General features: G+C 42.1%; 1 protein-coding gene across 2 annotated transcripts in view; it reads right to left on the bottom strand.

Moving 5' to 3' along the window:
• Positions 1–23,707, bottom strand: part of LOC134207731 (gamma-aminobutyric acid receptor subunit alpha-6) — a 642,164-nt gene that overhangs the window by 124,638 nt on the left and 493,819 nt on the right. The gene's annotated exons all lie outside the window — the stretch shown is intronic.

Raw genomic sequence — 23,707 nt, forward strand, 5'->3', positions numbered from 1 at the left:
GCCACTTCGGCCTTAGTCTGATTAAATAATAATAATAATGGCCTACTATGGATCAATTCTTTGATGAAAATATGGTAGACGAAAACATTAATGTGATCCTTGGTGATGAAACACAACATTTGATTGAATTTTTGAAAAACCAACGCAATTTTCAACAGCAACGACAAGACTATAAAGAGTTGCTAAATTTATCTTTAGCATTTCTTGGTGTGAAAAGTATTAAATTTTAGCCACCAGGAGCACATAGCAATGCCAGATGGATGGCGAAAGCAATATATTGTCTTAAAATATGGCTGTTTAGAGGCCAATTTGACATGACCAATGATGAAAGGCGAAAAATTCCAGTAATGTGTGCTTTTATTTTATGAGTTTACATTTGGTCTTTGTTTAAAGCTCCTTTACCCTCATCAGCAGCACGAAATGATCTAAACCTGGCAAAAAAAATGATAACTTTACGAGATGCTTTCCCTGATCAATCAAGAAATGTGTATATGTCTGCGGCTTCAAGATTTGCAAATCATCTATGGTACTTGAGTGAAGAGCTAGTCGCTCTGGCTTTTTTCAACCCAGAAATATCTACTGATGAGAGAAAAGAAATGGCACACAATTTAAAATCTTGTAAGGGTGATAAGAAAAATAAAATTGAAAGTATCTACGATCGATAAGTTGACTTCTTGTACGCTTTCGGATTTTGTTTTTCAAAATACGATGAATTTTTTTGAAATTTCTGGAATATCTGCAAATTTTCTCAAAGAAGATCCTAATATATGGGATGAATTGGAAGAATTTGTTGAAAGTAGAAATAAAATTAATTCATTTTTGGTAGTGAATGACTGTGCTGGAAGAGGAGTTAAACTAGTTCAAGATTTTTGTGGAAAACTGACAAAAAATAAAGAACAGCTTCAATATCTTCTCAAAGTTGTTCAACAGCATAGGCAAAATTTTCCAGGTTGCACTCGCTCTGTTATAAAGAAAGGCCTAGCAATTGAAATAAATAATCAATATACGTATAAGTGTTGTTTGTTGATAACTTTGTAGTTTTATACAGTTAATAAATTATGCTATAAACATTAAAACTGTTGTTTGAAAAATATATAACTTATATAATATCCCAGGTCTCTCTGTCTTTCTGTCCTTCTGTCCCTCTGTCTGTAACGATTATATTATATCGTTCTAAAATTGATGCAACGGGCATCACGATGTCCGAAAACAACTCGTTACAAATATTTCATGAATTTTGTCTCCCCTTAAAAACTTCAGCTCGTTGGCTTCAGTGGTAAGTCACCCCCTCCCTCTCTAGCTACACTACTGTACAGAGCACGGAAAGTATTTACCAATCGGATAAAAATTCGCGAGATTGCGTGATAATCATGCATTTAATTTCGCACGGCACCGAATACGCCTGCATCGCCGCCGCAATGGTCGGTGGTACGTTGCTCTCATTTTAAACACCCCTGGGGGACACGCTCGAAACCCTCGACTTTGGATGCTTATAACTTGGCCAATTTCAAAGGGATTTACATCCGGTCTTCACCAGTCGCTTCCTTATATAAAAAAGGTTCTACATTTTGTCCACAACAGGAATCCGTCGACTACAGCGCCACCTAGAAGCAAAAAACTTAAACAGTTGCGTTTCCCTATAGATTTGGATCACTTTTCCCATACAAACTTTGAGCCATTTGCGCACGCCAACCACTTGACCGAATGAGCTGAAATTTTCAGGGGAGCTTCTGGGACCCCCAAACTGTCATTTAAGGGTGCAAGGTTTGAAATTCCAGACTTTTCACTTATATATATGTTCGCTCCAAAAACGAACTTTTTATAGGAGTCCCGGAGACCCATAGTGTTATATACCGATCGACTCAGCTCGACGAATTGAAGTGATGTCTGTGTGTATGTGTGTGCGCAAAATAATCTCACTCATTTTTAGGCACTTATGCTTAACCGATTTGCTCGCAACAAGTTGCATTCGACGCGAAATCTTATCCCATTGTTTCGTATTAAAAATTGGTCAAATCGGACTATGGGCTTCGGAGTTATGGCCAAAATATATTTTTTACAACAAAAAATCTCACTCACTTTTTAGACACTTACTCTTAGCTGATTTACTCGCAACAAGTTTCATTCAACGCAGAATCTTGTCCCATTGTTTCGTATTGAAAATTGGACAGATCGGACTATGGGTTTCGAAGTTATGGCCAAAATCCACTTTTTCACATGAGAAACACGTACAAAATTCTCATTCATTTTTCAGGCACTTATCCTTAACCGATTTGCTCGCAACAAGTTTCGTTCGACGCGAAATCCTGTCCCATTGTTTCGTATTGAAAATTGGTCGAATCGAACTATGGGATTCGAAGTAATGGCCAAAATACATTTGTTGACAAGAACTCATTTTTTAGGCACTTACTTTTAGCCGATTAACAAGTTGCATTCGACGCAGAATCTTGTTCCATTGTTTCGTAATGAAAATTAAACAGATCGGTATTAAACAGATATGGCCAAAGTTTATTTTTTTGCCTTTTTGCCTTTCTCGTATACAAAGTATACGTAAAGACTATATGTTCGCTCCGAAAATGAACTTTTTAAATATAATTTATATAATTAAAAATACTGGAACTTATTTCTGTAGATTTTTTTTGTAGAAGTGTTGTTCTTGCTGATGGAATCTAAACGGTTGAATCCAAAACGTCAAAAAATTATAAATAGGGTAAGACGGTATAATGCGCCCCACCTGGCCAAAACGCCCCCCTTTGATTTCTAGAAAACTATAACTAACAAAGGGTCAAATTCAGTTGGTACCTATAAATATTTGTAAAACCATCATCCTATGTGAATATGGGAATATTTCTGTATTACTTAATGAAAATATTTGCAAAATACAAAAAGTTATAGTTTTGATGTAACTTTTAATGTTTATTTGCTCAACATTCTGGAGCGACTCTGGCATACTGTCCGCAAAACTTGCACTGGAACACTCAGTTGAGCAACAAAATAACTTTTCTCAGTGGTTAATATGATATAAAATTGCTACCATCTTCAAAAATGTAACGATTTTCGAAAACATGTTTCACTGGCCAAAACGCCCCAGTGTATGCAGGACGATATGCCCTTACCAACTGGACACAAGCGCAGCGAGCCTGCAGCGGTTGCTTCCAAATTGTATGGAAAATATTGAAATGTAATTCACAGCTGCTTAAATGGACCTATGTTGATTTTTTAATGTCAAGCGCATAAGGATTTGTAGCCTTTTTGTTATGGGATTGATAAAATACTAATGAAGGGCTTTGAAACGTCTTTGGTTAAGGTGGGGCACATTGCCCAGGCACTTTTTGAAATTCATTTTTTCACGACTTTTAAAAAAAGCTTTATTACGTGTTATCTGTAATATTTTTATATGACTACTCACGGGCAATGCATTTGCGACTTCCTGGACTACCAAATAACACAAAGTTTGCTTAAATTGCGTTGAAAAGTAAAAAGTTATCGAGGAGTTGCCTTAGGGGGGGCATATTATACCGTCTTACCCTACTGCTAGAATTATAAGCTTTTGTTTTAGTCAAGTATAAAAAGTATCTCTACTCTTGTTGAATCAATAGGATAATGGTCAGATGTACTTTTGAAATCACAAATGTGTTCTCTGAAAATGGCTTTTTAGTAAAGTTCTTGCTTAGGTTCGGAATTGCAGACTTCCCGGATTATACAGAATACATACGCGAAGTCCGAAGTAGAACAAGTGCAGCACGTCATATCAGCATGTCAACGTTCCAAAAATACTTGTTAGCGGCATTAGATACGAACTCAGACGCTAAGCTCACCCATACAAGAAACATGGGCGAATGAGCTGCGTGGGTTTCTATATAGTCGTAAGGAGGTCATTACGGCTCATGCACGGCGGTTGCTGCCATGGCTGCTTTGTCTGGTTGTAGAGTTTTGTTTACCTTACTCCAAACAAAGGTACGATACACTTGTGCGGTGCACAACGTCACGAATGGGACGGAAACGGACCCAACAATGTGCGGTGCACAACGTCAAAAATGGAAACGGGAAACGGACTCTTCCTTCCGGGGGTGCAGTCAAAATTTTGCTACTGGCTAACACTCAACAGGCCAGAGAACAACATGTAATCCATGTGCAAGGCGAACCGATATCCACAAAAGATTACCTGAAGGGTCTTATAATGGATCGGCTCGCTGGGAGACAATGTTGTTTCTTGTTGAGGCTCCAGCAGCAGGGATATTGACTGAGGAATACAACAGATTGTCCGTGTGCAGTCGAAACGGTGTCCACATTATATTACCACTGGTGGGGTCTAATGTGGATCGTATCGAAGGGACAATTCTTGACTGTTTGATTCCTCCAACGATGCTCTGATGAGCGGCAGAACGGGTGGACTGTATGGTAGTGGATCAGCAGCAGCGATCGGTTTTCTAGCAGCGGCGCAGTGGAAACTGGATCGGGATGGTGGTCTGGTAGCAGAATAAAACTCCGGGTTCGCTTTTCCTCTCGATGTTTATTCCGTAGCGACAAAATACAAAATTCAAATTCTGCACGAAAGTGCCTGGTTATTTATAGTTAAATTGTTTGAATGTGTGTGTGTCAGATGGACATTGAACTAATCTCCAAGCTCCACCCATTACTATGCCAATAAAACAAAACTTAGCTGTTCCTGGTGGGCAGAGCTTGCTTTGTTAATTGCAACAATGAATTCAAATTTATTTTTTGTTTACGGTTTAAGGGAAAGATACTATTTTAATGTACATCTATAGATTAAACTAATCATAGGTTCGAATCAATTATCGCAAATGTCATACATAGAGATAACACACAAAAGTATAAACAAAAATTACACGTTCGGAACCGAACAACACTTGTACAACCTTGCTTTCTAAGAGTTACAGTTTTGCTTGTTTTATGAAAAATAAAATATTCATCCAAACAAGTTGTAAAATAAATTTCTATTACTTTGTAAAAAATAGCCAATCAAAGTTACACAGTAAATAGACTATACTGTACTGGGATTGGTTTCATTCTCAGCACTCATGTACATGTAGCAATCCCAAGTAACAATTTAAGTTTTATAACGCTCTTGTAAACCATAATTTACTCTACTAGAGTGTTATAAAACCAGCATAAAACCAAAATGTTACTAGGGATGGCACATTGTGGCATTCATTAAGTGGGATCTAATTCTCACACACTTACTCTTGTGTTCTGAGCACCTTTAGGGGCACATAGGGCCAACATAAAAGATCTCCACTCTTGACTTGGGCCTACTTCTGATTCTCTTCCACTTTGTTAAGATATTCATCGCCAGAAGATCCTAGGTCTGCCTCTGCTACGATGTCCTGCCGGATTCCTGTCTAGCGCTTGCTTGCAGATTTCTTATCCGCCGGACTACGTCCATTCACACAGTGGAGTTGCTGTATTCGGTTATGAGGCCAGTATCCAGTTATGAGGTCACCAGACCCGAGCAGTAAAACATAGACATCGGTAAATGAATACTTGCAAATCTATGTGATCTATGGTAATACGCACCAAGTCTCATTGGCGTATAAAATTACAACGTTCGAGATTTGGTGCATTGCCTGGACCGATTGAATCTCCATGTTCTATGTTCCGCCGATCTTGGTCCGCCGCACGACGTTAGCTAACTTTGATTTTTGACCTTCTCGACTGTTGGCCCACCGTGTAGTTGGACAAGGTCACATCCAACGATTTGGTTTTGTTGACGTTGATGAGTGGGAGCGTACGACCAGGTAATGCAGTTTACTCTACATATTAGAGCGCTGTTGCGTTGGTACAGCAGTATCATCCTTAGTAACACAGCTCAGATCGATTTGGTTGCAGCAACTCCAATGTTACTGGATTTGGTCGCATATGAGTCACAATGATTTATATGTGACAAGTGTGCTACTCGGGATCATCTGGGTCGAAGTCGTTCGATTGCTCTATGGTGGCGGGCTGCTAAAGCGGCTTACGATTTCGGTGGGCAACAGCAACAAAGATATAAAACATCCATCCTTGCCTCATTCTAGGGATTCCATTGAGCAGGACTTTGGGTTTTGTCAAGACCTCCCGTGCTTCTAGAGGCGCCCCACATTTTTTCGTAATTTAGACGATTGGAGGCTTTTCCGTAATCAATCAGTACCGAATGGAGGGTTTCTTAAAATATATTGACCTGCCCCAGGATGATGCAAAGCATGATAGTATGATTGTCACACGATCATCCGGGGTGGAATCCTTCCTACTGCAATCGGAGAATTGTCAACCATTCCCTATATTCGAAGTCGTCAAAACTTGTTCTAAGTAGTCGAGCCAACGCTGATCAGTTGGATCTCTGAGTGACTGACATGTCGTGTTTTTCTCTGGCATCCACGGATTTGTCCTTGCTCCAATCAGATCCGATAGCACATTTTTCGGATTCAGCGGCGGGAGAAGAGGCTCGGGCGACGAAACAACATAGACCGACTAGAAGATCCAGCTGTGAAGAGATCGTTCGTTGAAGAAGTTGGAACTCGGGTAGAAGATGTTGTGGAAGGTGGCAGCATAGAATAGAAGTGGGCGGCAAGGAATGCTTTTACCGAAACCGGCAAGCACAACTTGGGTAAGCTTGGGTAAGATTTAGGAGCGTAGAGAAGCAAAGGCTGAGGAACAGGAAAAATCAGAGGAGTAGAGTACGAGTCCCGTCAACCGATGTATCTCGGTAATTAGGAGTCGGGTGCTACTGCAAACAGGACAGGCGGGCTTCCTGATCGATAAAGAAAGCATGACTACAGCAACCGGAGATTATTGCCTCAATTACTCACTGACTTGAACAGCTGAAATGTTGGTTCGATCACTTCGAACAGCTTCTTCAAGTCTCAACCAGTGTTCTTCAAAAAGTAGCCATCCGAAGCATAACATCGAAAGGGGCCCCAAGGTCGATTGAATGTCGGCGGATGTGTTGAGGGCTGAGCCTATGCTGTCTGTGCGGATGTTTTAGCAACTATTATGCACTATTTTGCTCCGATCTGTATCATTCTGGAGCAGGTTAACAAGTTTGAAGTGCCCCTTTATTTGCTATGCATTGACTACGTGTTCCCAGCAAACACAAGATCGTATATCATAGCGAATAAGTGTACAAAGTGGAGGCCATATACGTACATTTTGCATGCAGTCAAATGGAGACATGCGCCTATATCGCCTCCACCTTGTATACTTATTCGCTATTATATGCAACTTTGTGTTGGCTGGGATGTCTGAATCACAAAAATCTGTGTGGCGTCCAGGGATGCAAAAGATTTTCAGATAGGGTCGGAGCTTTGTATGGCCCCATTCGGATGGTCGCTGATGTGAGGCAAGAATGCGTTTTCATCTCCACTGTTACTTCTCAGCATAATCGATAAGATCCTGGTGGGGCGATTGACCATGTACCAAACCTTGAGCTGCTTTGGCAGTGTTGTGAAGAATCTAGACAACTCTGATTTGGCCAATGATCACAAGACGCTATGTTAGTACCGCGACGCTCTTTCATGCGGAGTAGGCTCAACGAGTTGACCGTATGCTTCTTTGCGGCGGGTCTTACAATCAACGTCAGCAGGACCTGGTGGTTGAGTGTCTACGGAACAGCCCCTAAAACTTTGCAGTAGTCGGACAATCGGAGAACGTGTTGTTATGTATAGGCTAAGATAACGTAGATGATGTCTAAAATTTGTAATTCGAACGGCCTTACAGCTTACGGCTTTCAACATTCGTGACCCGATAGGATGTAGAATATTCATACCGATAGAGATATATGCTCGTATTCTCACTTTAAATACTCTTGGTACAAATTTATGGTCTATGATTGATATATCTCGTACCAAGACAAAAACAGTAATGCATAATTGTAACCGTTTTGTTACAAATTGTTGATTTTTGTTTTGGTATATTATAGTTTGTTTCGGAACCTTCACGTTTCTTGTGTAAAAACAACAGAGCTACCACAGAAGCGTTAGGGTTTGGTACCGCTGTAATAATATGAGGTTGCTATAAAATATCCAACATGGCATCATGCTTGGAAGAATGCCATGTTGGATGAAAGCGAATTGCAAAATTAGCGGAAAATAGGGTAAGAAATTGATATAAAAGAGTAGCCATTGCCCAATTTCGGCATCTTAGTATATCAGGCGTCCGTCCGTGCTGTGAAGTGGAACTGAAGTGCAGTATTTTAAGTGAACCCCACCCCCTTTTTCTAGCAGGAGCTAGTGTGAACTCCGGGGAAAAAGTGTTCAGGTAATTCTGAACCCTGTACTGTGGAACTTGAAGTTAATTCTTGTGTCCATTAGGACCTCTTTTTTCTACGTCTTTTGTTCTCTTTTTCTACGTCTTTTTCGAGCTGCCAATTCGTCCAGCACACGGTTCGGCCCGCGAAGTCATTTGGCTTCCGCGCCTAATCCGTCAAGGATTTTAACGTCCTTCACCGGACGATTCCTCGAGTCGTAGGCCCTAATCGTCAAGGAGGAGTTCCCCTCTCGGCCGTCCAAGGTGGCTAAGCCACGGCCGGCCGATCGCGCCTACGAGGGAAGACGCCTGCCCACCATCGTCCAGCAACGCCCGCTGGCCCCGTCGGACAAAGATTGTCCGTTCACCGCTCGCCTCGCTATTCTGGCGAGATTTCTGGCCGCACAGTTGGACTGGAGTCACTGTGGCGGCTATTTCGGACCCGTCATCAACAGCAGCAGCGGTATGTACCGGTACGATCGATTAAATTAGGATACACTTAACAAATTAACACACAATTTGATTACACAGAACAACACGCACACGCCACAAATAGGAAAAATAAAATTATACAAGGAAAGTGAAAGTTCCCGGTGTTAGTTTTTGTTTACCGCGAAAAACCCTTGATTACCCAGTAGTTAGCCGACCCTGGGATTGCCGGAGAGTCTCTTGTGTCCTGGTCTGGCCTGGCTATTGATTGTTGACGATTCAGGAAACTCTAGTTTCATAATGTTGAGAATTAAAAAAATAAAAACCCACAAAAACAAATTTGTTTCGCCCCCTCGATATTTTTGGAAAATTGAAAGGGGGGGGGGTGACATAAAATAAATTTAATATTTGTATCGGCCTAATTTAGTAAACAACAAAACTAATATAAAATTATTAAACTGGTTCACTGCATTTAGGTACTGGTGGAACAGTTCGAAAATATCACATATTTTTTTCATTGGCAGTTTTATCTACATGCCGGATTTTGAGTAGGCGTTATGTTCCTTTTCGCTCAAAAATGTAAAATTTGTCCCAAGGGTTGAAAGTATTTGATGAACATGGAGGCGCATGGCATTTCAAATAGCTCAATGAAGAATGAATGCTATACAAATCTGCAAAACATACATTCCTTTACTAATCGTGTTAGTAGAGTCAATAAAAGTAATATTTTGGGAAATTACATTATTTCTAGACCAAGAAAAGGGCGTAACAGCCAAAATTTAGTCCTTCTGATTCTTAGACCACATATAAAGCTATATATGTAGAAAAAGAATCAGAAGAAATAAATTTTGGCTGGTACGCCCTTTTCAGATGTTGGTCTAGATTAATTGTTTATTTATTTATTAGGCGAACCTGCCTGATCTCGCTCGGGTTTTATTTTTGATCTGTCAATTATTTAGTTGGTTGCAGCGTCGCACTCTAGATCGATTTCTGTTCGAGTGTTTTACTGGAATTTACAGGAAAGCAAAGTTTGATATTGAACTTACTTTTAGTATTAAGAAGTGTCTTTTATCAATTTAGGCATTAGGGCCGTCCAAACTGTTTTCATTATCATGGTCGTCCAATTGCTTGAGTGCTGAGGCCTTAAGATGTTCTTGGTACGCCAAGAAATCAAGAAGTCATTAGTGGTGCAAATCCTTGATGACGGACAGTAAGACGTTTATCATGATTTTCAAGTATTTAAATTTCTCCGAGAACCTCCTGGAGCTGGATATGTGTTTTGTGACACATAGGATAAAATGCAACCATATGTTCTTGGTCATGCAAGAAAACCCTGGAATAGGTCTTAAGATCTACACGCGTAACCAGAGATCTTTCGGCCTGTTTGAAAAGTTATGGTCAGAGCATGTATTATTCATCTTCATGAAGCAATTTCAGTCAGAATTTTGTCAAACATTGCATGATTATTCAAAACATAGAATGACATAGTCACTCATTTGGCTGTCACTGAATGTACTTACTATGTGCAGGAAAAAACATAATTAGCATTGTTTATATTGATGTTTACCGTTGAAAGTGCCTCGTGGATGAAAATCGGATTCAGTTCTATGTGATAAACTACTTTACTCATTTAAAACTTGTTCAGATTTCAGATAATTTATCAATTTGTAGAACGTACATAAATATTCAATGACTAATATTCAATCGAATATTGACAGTCCAGAGCCGACTTTGAATGTGTCCGAAAGTGAGCTGACAAGTGGAGAGAAATGGAGGTTACCAACAATTTTCGATTATTTTACACTCTGGTTATGGTACTTATAATAGAACTGCCTAGAGCTGATGACAACAACTTGAACTACTTGGAATGCAAACATATACCAATAGCCTCCCGTTCGGGGGTTGATCTGCAGATCATTACTATATGGAGTTCATGGACTACCTAGTACCATGGAAACAACAAAAACCACTTGGAATGCATACAGTCACTCAGATGAGGTTGCCCAACTTGTTATTATTATTATTTTTTTTTTCAATTAATGGCTCCATCTCGGAGGTTGATTAGCAGGTCTAGACTCTATGAAGATCGTTGGCTACATGGAAGTTATGACAACAATAAGAACTTCTCATGCAATAATAGAGCAAAAAGCGATCTACTCAACAACTGCCTCCATTACGGATGTTGACTCCAATACGATAGCAGACCTTGACTCTATGGAGTTTGTAGAGTACTTCGAACCCATGACAACAAGGAGTTCGAACATATACAGTATTGACCCGATTTTGTCACTCTCCGATTCGGTCTATTATTATTTTATTATTATTTATTTAGACTAAGGCCGAAGTGGCCTGTGCGGTATATAAGAGTCTTCTCCATTCAGTCCATGGCTACACGTCGCCAACCACGCAGTCTACGGAGGGTCCGCAAATCAACTACCACCTGATCGATCCACCTTGCCCGCTGCGCACCTCGCCTTCTTGTTCCCGTCGGATCGTTGTCGAGAAGAATTTTCACCGGATTACTGTCTGACATTCTGGCTACGTGCCCGGCCCACCGCAGTCGTCCGATTTTCGCGGCGTGAACGATGGATGGTTCTCCCAGCAGCTCATGCAACTCGTGGTTTATTCGCCTCCTTCACGTACCGCACAGAAGAGTTCTTGGACAAAACCCAAAAAAATTTTCAACATTTTTACATTCTTATATTTTGTTTTAGATACTCAGAAACATTCTGCATACTATGGCTATTTCAGAAGTGACCCAAAATTTTGTAAAAAAATATAATTAGGGCTCAAAAATGAGGTATAATTGGATTTCATTTACTTTATTTGTGGAGTATTTGGAAAATCTGGTTTTTACACAACATAAATGTTATCAACAAACTATTATGGTCAAATTATAAATTTTATGTTTTAGGTGATGACCACTTGAAAATTACTATTTTTTATATTTTTTATATTTTTCTTCGGAGAAAAAGTTAATCTATACGGCAAGATCCGGCAAAGATACACTTGGGTGTAACTTCAAGATATGGACTAAGCACTCCACGTGAAAACTCGTCCGCAAACGTCCGCAAATTAGATTCTGAACTATTTGAATAAAATGCAATTTTTCATCATTTTAAAACAAAATTTTACCATTCGCTCATAAATTACCACATATAACGAATCCAGGAGAAAAAAAAATATTATATTCATTACATAACCTTGTAGATCAACAAACAATGTGATGTAATTTTGGGATATTCTGGGTCATCTAAACTGTTCTTGAGTTCAGAACTTGCTGAACTTTTTTTGTTACATACATTTTGTTTATATTCACAGCATCTACTGGACCAACCAATCAACCTGGATGAACCAAGACCAACTATCATTGTAAAATAGTTATGGGATATTTTGAATCAACCAAACTGTCCTTGATTTTAGGACATGAGTTCTGCAGCTGCATAAGTAACCTTTTCTGGCACACTCATTACATCTCTCGGAAGACCAACAAACACCGCAAGACAGCTTTGATTTAATTTGAATCATCCAAACTGCCTTTGAGTTCCAAGCTTGTGATCTACAGTTATGACAGTAGCTTTTTTGTCACTCAAAGGTCCGATATATCCGATCTTGCGGCGTTTTTTATTCGTAATGAATTTTCCAAAGCTCTTTTCCGATGTGGATTGACCTTCAAGGCGAACAAAGGAAGTTTGAACAAAAAAAAAACTTTTCAGTAGCTGTACATCTAAAGTCCTAAACTCAAGTATAGTTTGGATACCCTAGGGCGTCCAACGGATATATAAAACGCGAGGTTTTAATTGAAAACATATGTATTTTGAGATTTTTATCTGGTTTTACACTGTTAGGAGGATAGATTTAACCAAAAAAAATTGCATTTTCCTGCATAATTAGCAATTATTACTTCATATCAGGCCCAAACAACCGCAAAAAATAGTTTTGGCCAAGAATTGGCTTATTTACTTCTATGTGATAGATGGTACTCAGCACTTTTCTTTCGAAAACTCAAGTGCGCGTTGGTCCTCCTCGAGCATCGTCCAGGTCTCGTATCCGTAGAGGACTACCAGTCTAATGAGCGTTTTGTAGATTGTCAGTTTGGTACGGCGGTGAACTCTATTCTATCGGAGCGTCTTGCGGAGTCCAAAGTACGTACGATTTCCAGCCACTATGCGTCTCCGAATTTCTCTGCTGGTGTCATTTTCGGCAGTCACCAGTGAGCCCAAGTACACAAATTCTTCTACCACCTCGATTTCGTCACCACCAATGCAAACTCGCGGCGGGTGGCTCACATTGCCTTCTCTTGAACCTCTTCCTATCATGTACTTCGTCTTCGACGTGTTGATGACTAGTCCAATCCGCTTGGCTTCCCTCTTCAGTCAGATGTAGGCTTCCTCCATCTTCTCCAAGTTATGTGCCATAATATCTATATAGTCGGCGAAGCCAAATAGCTGGACGGATTTATTGAAAATTGTACCACTCGTGTTAATCCCTGCTCTTCGTATTACCCCTTCCAAAGTGATGTTGAATAGCAGACACGAAAGACCATCACCTTGCCGTAACCCTCTGCGGGTTTCGAAGGGACTCGAGAATGCCCCTGAAACTCGAACTACGCACATCACCCGATCCATCGTCGCTTTGATCAACCGTGTCAGTTTATCCGGAAATCCGTGTTCGTGCATTAGCTGCCATAGCTGGTCCCGATCGATTGTATCATATGCGGCTTTGAAGTCGATGAATAGATGATGTGTGGGCACGTTGTATTCGCGGCATTTCTGCAGTATTTGGCGAATGGCGAACACCTGGTCCGTGGTGGAGCGTTCGCCAATAAAACCCGCCTGGTACTGCCCCTCGAGCTCCCTTGCAATTGGTGCTAGTCGACGGCATAAAATTTGGGAGAGTACCTTGTAGGCAGCGTTCAGCAATGTGATTGCGCGGTAGTTGCTACAATCCAGCTTATCGCTCTTTTTGTAGATGGGACACACGACACCTTCCATCCACTCCTGCGGCAAAACTTCCTCCTCCCAAATCTTGGTAATTACCCAGTGCAGCGCTCTAGCCAGTGCCTCACCACCGTGTTTAAATAGCTCTCCTGGTAGTCGGTTTACCCCAGGGGCTTTGTTGTTCTTCAGCCGGCCAATCTCCTCCGGGATTTCCTGGAGATTCGGACCCAGTAAAATTATGTCCTGCGCGCGTTCTCCCAGGTCCATCACCATACCGCCATCTTCGTCTGCCACATCGCCATTCAGGTGCTCCTCGTAGTGCTGCCGCCACCTTTGGATAACCTCACGCTCGTTTGTAAGAAGGTTCCCGTTTATGTCCTTACACATATCAGGCTGTGGCACGTGGCCCTTACGTGAACGGTTCAACTTCTCATAGAACTTTCGTGTGTTATTAGCGCGGTACAGTTGCTCCGTCTCTTCACGGTCTCGATCTTCCTGCTGGCGCTTTTTCCTCCGGAAAATCGAGTTTTGTCTGTTCCGCGCCTGTTTATATCGTGCCTCGTTCGCCCTCGTGTGGTGTTGCAGCAATCTCGCCCATGCTGCATTCTTCATCCGTACGAAAACCATTTTTTGTTAAATATCTTGGCCTCCAAGAGGTCCCTCCAAGACACGTGGATTCTTTTTCGAAAATTTCATATCAATTTGTCCATTTCGAAACATGTGCTGTGCATATGAACAGTCAAGATAGTTAACAAAAAAAAACTTCCATGAAATGTTATACTCATGGAATACATACAAAAAATATGTTTGACGAAAAATGTTTTGGTGACAAACGGTATAACGGGCTGCGAAATGGTGAGTTGACATCCGGGAAGGGGCGCCTAATATAGCTCTGGTCCTCACAAGTTCCAATACTCACGCTTCCACGGGTCTTCCGATGACAATTGACCGCCAGCTAAGGGTTGCGTACTTAGCTGGTAGTGCAGCCTGGGCACTGTTGTCCTTCTGACATCAGCTAGAGTGAGAGGGTGCGTCCTGTGGGGTCTGCCTAGGATGTGGTGGGGTTCGACAGTAGGCTCTGTTGAACTTCTATAAAAAGCTGCATGTGTCCCCAAGCAGGCCCTATCAAAGCGACCGTGTGCCGCTCAAAGCGCACTAGCCTAGTCCTGGTGTTGGGTGGGACTTTAAACAAATTTGACCCGACTGACCGAGCGTCTGTTCACCAAGGAGGTGCGGCCCCAACAGCGTCTGTTCTGGCATCCAGCGGCTGAGTATGAAATGCTATTCCCCGGAAGCTATACCTAAGATGGCAGCCCCATCCCGGTGGATAGGGAACCTTGGGCCAACAACCTACTGTTCCCGAAACAACAATTTGTTCGAGAATCCGATAATGAAAGAATACGGACTGATTTTACGGCGACGATTCTTAGCGCGAAAAAACGGACACGAATAGGAACATGGAACGTTTTAACCCTAGCCCAGCAGGGTAAATTGGCACAACTTGCCAATGAGGCACGCCGCATGAAGCTTGAGATCCTGGGACTTAGTGAAGTCCGTTGGCCAACACAGAACGCCGTCGGGACAAGTTCTGCTATACTCTGGTTTACGAGGTGAACACGCTCCCCGGCATCGCAGAGTTGGCTTCCTATTAAGCGTTCAGGCACACTCTGCGCTTATGAAGTGGGAACCTATAAGTGAAAGGATAATCGTTGCCAGATTTAGAACACGTGTCCGAAACCTTACTATAATCCAATGTTATGCGCCAACCGATGCTGCCAATCTGCAAGACAAAGAGAACTTCTACAGTCAACTCAATGCCGTCGTAGATAGAATTCCGAAGGGTGATATCAAGATCTGTTTGGGCGACTTCAATGCGAAGATCGGATCCGACAACTCGAACCATGAGCGCATTATGGGACGCCATGGTCTCGGAGAAATGAGTGACCTGGAGACCTGGAGAAAGAGAGAGGAGCGAAGAGAAGCCAAAGCCGCGATAGAGCGATCGAAAACCAGAGGAGCCAAAGTCTTAGCCCGTCAACGATACGCGGCTCTTCAGTAGGAAGTGAAACGTTCATGTCGACGGGACAAGCGAGCGTGGGCAGACTCTCTGGCCGACGAAGGAGAGAAAGCCGCCGCAACCGGGAACATTCGCCTCCTCTACGATATCTCACGACGCTAAAGGGCGGCGAAGATGAATACAACGATGCCTGTGAAAAACGCGAATGATCAGTTATTGACTGACCCAACTGACCAGCTGAAACGCTGGTTCGAGAACTTCGAACAACTTTTTCAAGTGCCAGCCAGGCCATCACCACCTCGGCATGATTTGCCTAAGATCCGACGTATAACACGCGTCAATACCGAAGCTCTATCACTGCTAGAGATTCAAACAGCCATCCAAAGCATGAAATCGAATAAAGCCCCGGGGTCGACCGCATATCAGCCGAGATGCTCAAAGCTTACCCCATGACATCCGCTCAACTACTGCATCGTTTATTTCGTAATGTCTGGGACATGGCAAATTTCCCGGTCGACTGGATGCAAGGTATCTTAGTGAAGGTGCCCAAAAAGGGTGACCTGATTGTATGCGATAACTGGCGAGGCATTATGTTGCTGTGTACCGTTCTCAAAGTTCTGTGCAAAATTATCCTAGCCCGGATTCAGGAGAAGATCGATGCGACTCTCCGGCGGCAGCAAGCCGGATTCCGTGCCGGAAGATCCTGTGTAGACCATATTGTCACGCTCCGCATCATTTTGGAGCAGGTCAACGAATTCCAAGAGTCCCTTTACTTGGTATTCATTGACTACGAAAAAGCTTTCAACCATCCCAATTACGACAATATGTGGGGCGCCCTGAGACGCAAGAGGGTTCCTGAGAAAATCATCGGCCTCATCGAAGCTCAGTACGAGGCCTTTTCGTGTAGAGTGCTGCACAATGGGTTCCTGTCCGACCCTATCCGGGTCGTAGCTGGTGTGACGCAAGGATGTATTCTATCACCGTTACTGTTCCTCACCGTAAACGATGAGATTCTGGTAGATGCGATTGACCGTGAACCAAACCGCGGGCTGTTATGGCAGCCTATAACCATGGAGCACCTAAACGACTTCGAATTGGCTGATGACGTTGCATTCCTCGCGCAACGGCGCTCTGATATGCAGAGTAAGCTCAACGACCTTGCCGAGCGCTCCTCTTCGGCAGGTTCAGTCATCAACGTCAACAAATCCAAATCGTTGGATGTTAGCACGGTGATTCCTTCCAGTTTCACAGTAGCCGGGCAACCAGTGGAGTATGTTGAAAGCTTCCAATATCTTGGTGGCCAAATGGCGTCAGACGGCGGTACCAAGATCGACATAGGCGCACGGATCAAAAAAGCAAGGGCTGCCTTTGAGAGTTTAAGGAATATTTGGAAAAACAGACAGATAAGTGAACGCACCAAAATACGAATTTTCAACTCTAACGTGAAATCTGTGCTGTTATACGCTAGCGAAACATGGTGTGTATCAGTGGAGAACACTCAACGGCTGCAGGTGTTCATTAACAGATGCCTGCGGTATATAATTCGGGCCTGGTGGCCTCACAACTGGATCTCAAACAACGAGCTCCATCGTCGTTGTCACCAGAGGCCGATAGCAACAGAAATTCGGGATCGGAAGTGGGGCTGGGTCGGCCATACTCTACGTAGGGGCGGAAACGAAATCTGTAAACAAGCATTAGACTGGAACCCAGCGGGACATCGCAGCAGAGGCAGACCCAGAGGCTCATGGCGGCGAAGCCTCAATAAAGAAATAAACCGACCGAAATCTAACCTGGCAACAGGTTAAAGCGTTAGCCGGGCAACGCTCAGGATGGAGATCTCTCAAGTCGGCCCTTTGCACACCGGAGGCAGTGGCGCCGGGAGTGGGTGGGACAGGTAGGACATGTCCTACGCATGAATTCTCCTGGGTGGGACAGTCAAAGCATTGTCCTACCCATGATTGTGGTAAGAACATATGAAGTCATTGGATGGCAAGAATTTGTGTGTTAGCAGAAGGTGATTTCAAAGTTTATCAGAGTCCAAACAATAGTGAGAGATGTTTTTGGGATCCTAAAGCAATAGACTACTGATTGTTGTTTAGGACTTCAGGCACTTTTAAATCCCTAAAGCGCTCAAAGATGTCTAGGTTTTACAGAGACGAAATAAAAGTTGGTGAAATCTGCAAATTCGGTTATGATGAAGCACTTCAAACCTTCAAACCTCAAAAGATCTATTGAAATCTGAGGAACTAGAAACATACCGAAGACCGCTCTTAAAGGTTCTGAGCTCCGAAAACAGATTCTTTGACAATCATGCGATTTTTTATTGATTTGTTTTGGATCGCTAGATCCTCGAGGTAATATGAAATCCAAGCAGTTAGAAATAATTGATTGAAACCATTGATTTTTTTTATTTTCTGAGACTTCTTTCAAAAGCTTGTAAATATGTTCGATAATCGATAATGGAAAAACAATATTTCTCCTAAAAATCGAAGAAATTTTCTCAAATTGTATAAGAGCATGAGTGAAAGAGCTTTTCAAGTTCTGATTACTTTTAGAATTGATTTTATTGCAAGCATAACTTTTTCATATTGAAATGGATTTCATATCAATATGGTACAGCTATGCTTTCACAGGCGGTATAGGTAAAATTTGCATCGATTTCTGAATATCAAAACTGTCGCCCAAATCGAAGATATGCTCGGTGGTCTAGTGGCTATCGTTGCTGCTCATAGGAGATCATGGGTTCGATCACAGGATTGCCCTTTCCTTTTATGTATGCCTTTGTTCTTTGTGTGTTTCACGTTCTACCAAAACGATTTCTACCGTTACAGCTTTCACACTAACAGTTCCAAAACCTCTCGTAGCACTTATGGGAGGACGTAGAGTTCTCTGCTCCTTTATTAATTATAGGTGTCCCAACTAACCATTCTTTTCCCTCCAGCATTCATAAGAAAGAACGTGGCCAGGACAGCTCTTGACTGTTGAAGAGTGCCCTGCTTCCAGTGATTAGTTCACAATTATTATTTTTGTTGACGGATGTAAGTAACACAATAGTCTTGAAACACATGCGAATCGCTTAATGCTCCTGTAATACCAGAACTGTTGCCCAAATCGGCATTTCCTATTTGTCCTACCCACGACTCGGAACGTGGATGCGCCTCTGACCGGAGGTGTACAGGATCCATAAGTAAGTAAGTCTATACCAATGGCGACAGAATCGCTTTCGCCAAGCGATAGAATCGTGTCACGTCACGTGTGTTTGGGGAAACCTTGAGGAGGGCAGCTCGTGTTGTTTTTTCGGTATACCGATACCTACCTACGTGATTGGTTTGTGGCATAATTCAGCCAAATGAGCTATCCGTTGATTTTATCGCTTGTGTGCTGTCTACTCGAGCGTGCAGCTCCGGGCGTGCCCGACGAGGAATAAGGCAGTCATGGCCTGCTATTCCAGAGCGTCTTTGACATCACAAGTCGAAACCGATGAACAAATCATTCAATCTGACGCTCTTCCAGAGTGTCTTCGACACTACAAGTCGAAACCGATGAGCAAATTATTTAAGCTGACGCCGATCTAGAACGTCTTTGACATCACAAGTCGAAAACGGGTAGACAATCATTCAGCTCGACGCTCTTCCAGAGCTTTTTTGACATCACATGTCAAAACTAGGGATCCTATAATGAGAGATATGCAAATACTTTTCCAGACGATTTAGCAACGCTGTTACTTTTGTTAGCAAACGCTTCCAGCACTTGCCACAGCACAAAATGTTGAAGCTTGTATATGACTGCATTTGATAACAATTTTGAATGTGTTTGTCTGTCCACTAACAGTGTTCAAATAAGCATTGTCACTAAAATAAAAATGCAATACAAATAAGCGAAACACGATACATAAACTAGATTACTTCTACTCGCGAAAGTAAAACAAATTGTTTATTCGATGAAACTTTTCTTTAAATATATCTCAATACCGCTCAATCTGCAACAATAACAACGTTCATTTGGCTCACGTTTTGACAGTTCTCAACGCTCGATTGGCTCACAATGGCCGCTTTCGCATATCTCTCATTATAGGATCCCTAGTCGATACCGATGAACCAGAGCTTAAAATATTCATCTTCATGAAGCAACTTCGGTCCGAAGTTTGACAAACATCGCATGAATATTCAAAACATAGAATGACATAGTCAGACGACTACTTCACGAACTCATTCATTCGACTGTCACTGAATGTGTTTACTATGTGCAGAAAAAATATAATTAGCGTTATTTATGTTGATGTTTACCGCTGAAAGTGCCTCGCGGATGAAAGTCAGATTCAGTCCTGTGTGATAAATCACTTTACTCATTTGAAACGTATTCAGATTTCAGATAATTTATCAATTTGTAAAATGTGCATAAATATTCAATGACTAATATTCAACTGAATATTGACTGTTCAGAGCCGATTATGAATGTGTCGGAAGTGAACTGACAAATGAAGAAAAATGGACTTCACTAAAAATTTTCGATTATTTTACACTCTGCGATGAACAAATCATTCAATCCGATGCTCTTACAGAGCGTCTTCGACATCACAAGTCTAAGCCGATGAGAAAACAAATCATTTATTCCGGCAAACTTCCCTTCGACATCACAAGTCGGAACCGAAGGAAAAAAAATGTCCCAATCACGCCCACAGGTTAATTATAGAACAATAATTTCCAACCCGGACTAACCTGACAGGATCGCCAAATGTGCGTGCAACTCCGGGCGTGCCCAACGAGGAAAGAGGCCTGCTGTTATACGAATGATATTTACATATCTGTCATCAATGCACGCTCAGAGTGGATTGCCCAATTTCTATTATATGTCACCCTCATAATGGGACTGCCATCTTAGGAAGCTGTTCTGGGCCGCTCCTAACATGGGGAACAGACGCGCATTGAGGTTTCATTCAAATCCTCCCACTCCAGGACTGGGCTAGTGCACTTTGAGCGGCTCACAGTCGCTTTGGTAGGGCCTGTTTATGGATGCATGCAGTTTGTTATAAAAATGAACAGAGCACACTGTTAAACCTCAGCAATTCATAGACAGGTCACTCAGGTCGCATCCCTCGCGGTGCCCACGCTAAACTACCAGCTAAGCGGGGCTTGTTGTAATCGGCAGACTATGTTTGTCGCCCCAGATGTCAACTCACCATTTCGTAGCCCGTACCCGAGCAGCACATGTTAGGAATAGTTGCAGCAACTTTATAGTGACTAAATCTGGTCACATATGAGTTGTCGTAACCCATGTAACTCATAAAGAACTGGCACCAGGAAAAAAAATCAAAAAAGACTTATCATGTGATAAAACATTTTCTGTACTTTGTTCCTCCAAATATCCTTCTTGTAAAACTTCCAATGGTAATCTTAAAAGCTCCGCTTCAGCAAATAAAGCCCTGTATTCACAGACATTCAATGCATTTTCTGTTCCACTTCATAACAAATCCTCCCACTTCCCTGTTTGAAATCGCCAAGTCACTTCCGCTTGGTGCCGTCCAACGCCATAAACCATCCTCATTGTAATAACGTGTACAATCTCTCTTCACTTTAATACTCTCCTCGTCATACATTCCGACAGAGGAGCTCCCGGTGCCCTCGGGGCCTTTTGGCATCATCGTTATGCGATGAACAGACCACAATAAAGCTTTCTTGCTTCTGCTCTGCCCATCGCCCCACCAATGACCGTTGGCCCCGAACCCATCTCGACGGCTGCAATCCATCGTTCTACAAATATGCTAAGACGACGGCAACAACGTCCATCGCATCCCGAAATACGAAACGACACTCCCGACGGCGAACCGGGTTGTGGGGAAAATTACCGGGACGGGTCAAATGAAAAATTTCAAACTATGAACCGGTGGTGCTGTCAGAGACAGCAGCGGGGTGAGAAACTCAGAGTGCGGGAACGGTATGAACTTGGCATCCTTTCCACTTTCTTTGAGCATGACACGGAAATGCCCGAGATTTAGCGAGGGAGAGTGCCATCATTATCCCTCCTCCGTCCCGCGTTCAACCTCCAGAATGAAGAACCGGAAAGTGCATATACAAAGCATTTAGTTGGCCCACTTCATAAACGGCGCTCATAATGGGTATGGACAGGATGGAGTTAGTCGGTCCGGTTCTGGACCGGGGCAACCTCCCCGTCTCCGTTGTTCACTTGAAGCCACCGAACCAGATTGTCACACATATTTTGAGGAGATTTATGCAAGGAGAATGCAGGTGGTGGTGGAAGGCACCGCTGGATTGCGAAGTATCCCTTCCTTCTTGAGGCAGTGTAAGATGAATGAGTGGCTTCCTTTGCATGTAGCAGCAGCACTTTGGAACGGGACCGGGGCGCGGGAGACCAGGAATGACAAACAGAATGAATGTGTGTATGTGCATCATTTCATCCTTTCTTTACAAAAGCGCAGCAAAGCTCCGCCAGGCAAGCACACAACAACGGAATGCTTTCAAATTCAGGCAATAACTCGTTTCAGTTGCTTTGGGGTTGTGGACTGACTGAACAATTTTTCAGCATCTGAGCTTAACTTTTGCTTGTGCGTTAGTTGCTCATTTGGGAGTGATGATCAAACGTGGCTTCTGTTATAGATGCTGCACAAGCGACAGTTATGAAATGTATTCTTCCCTTTGGGTAGGATGTAAAATTAGTCCAGTTGGATTTCCAATAAAGACTGAAAACAACACAACATTTTTCAATGAATTTCTGGAAATTTTGCAAACTGTACTTTTGAGGCACTATTTGAATGAAAAAGCTAAAAAAAATTGGTATCATAACGTACATAAATATTCTAAATATTTAACTTCGATTTGGATTTCAGTAGCAAGTTCTTCGTAACTTGGCTTAATAGTTTTATACCCCGTTTTTTCATTGTTATTGACGGGGGGTGAGTGTTGTATGTGGTGGTGTGGTAATGCGATGGTAGGGTAAAGTGACCAATAGTGGACCCCCAACCAATAGTGGACCCTCCAGCCATTTTTGCATTATTATAACACAATGTAAACATTTTGCTATGAAATTCCATCGGGAGAACCTACCTTACAGTTCCATGATTTGATTACATGCATTGGATATACTATGGAAAGTAAAGTTGGATGATTTTTTACAATTCTCTAGAAAATAAACACAAGAGTGTCCACTATAAGAATATTTGGGGGGTCCATAATAGGGAAGGAGAACATCCCGAAACGGGACATGAAAATCAAATGGAGTGCCGGTTATAGGGAAGCAATTTCCTATTATGGACCCCCAGGGGGTCTACTATAGGGCAAATTCAGTAAGACTTTAAAATGTTAATTTCAATGAATAACGTCGTGTATTTGGGTGTTTTATGCATGTATCGTCAAAAGGAGATGCAGAGCTTGTTGTTAGATATCAATCAGAATTCAGAATTAATATGTTGAAAATGTCTACTCCTTAAGACAGGAAGAGCAAAATTCTGCTACTAGGGGGTCCACTATTGGGCATTTTACCCTAGTTGAATTGAAATCTTAATCCTTTTTTTTTGTTAAATATTGAATTGATATGAAATTTGCGAAAAAGAATCCACGTGTCTTGGAGGGACTCGAACCCTCAACCTCCTACTCTCTAGATAGGCGTGATAACCCCTACACAACAAGACCACTTAAAGGTCACGTTTGCGGAAAAGCCATCAGAAACCGAGTACCAACCTCCACCGCGGTTAGCTCTCTTTTTTGCAAATTGAATATCTTTCGGATGCTTGATTTGTCCAATCTCCACATGTGCTTTACTGTTGTATATCCACAGTCAAGCGAGTGCACATTGTTTATTAAACGAGAGGATCGCAATCCATGCCCCCAACAACTGATATTTAACAAAAAAATATTCACCATAAAATATGTCCCTAGGGAAGATGTTTTCATAAGTTAGTTTGTTTACATTGAATAGAATGCTTAGCACGATACCTAAACAACGCGAAATTTTAAAGAAAATGGGAAATTTTTATTGATAATAAAATTTGTTATTATTCAGTTATCAGTTAATCACATGATTGATAACTGAATATCAAAATGATAATAAGGATAACTTAGCG

The sequence above is a fragment of the Armigeres subalbatus genome, chromosome 1 (genome assembly GCF_024139115.2).
Source record: "Armigeres subalbatus isolate Guangzhou_Male chromosome 1, GZ_Asu_2, whole genome shotgun sequence".
NCBI classification, from domain to species: Eukaryota; Metazoa; Arthropoda; class Insecta; order Diptera; family Culicidae; genus Armigeres; species Armigeres subalbatus.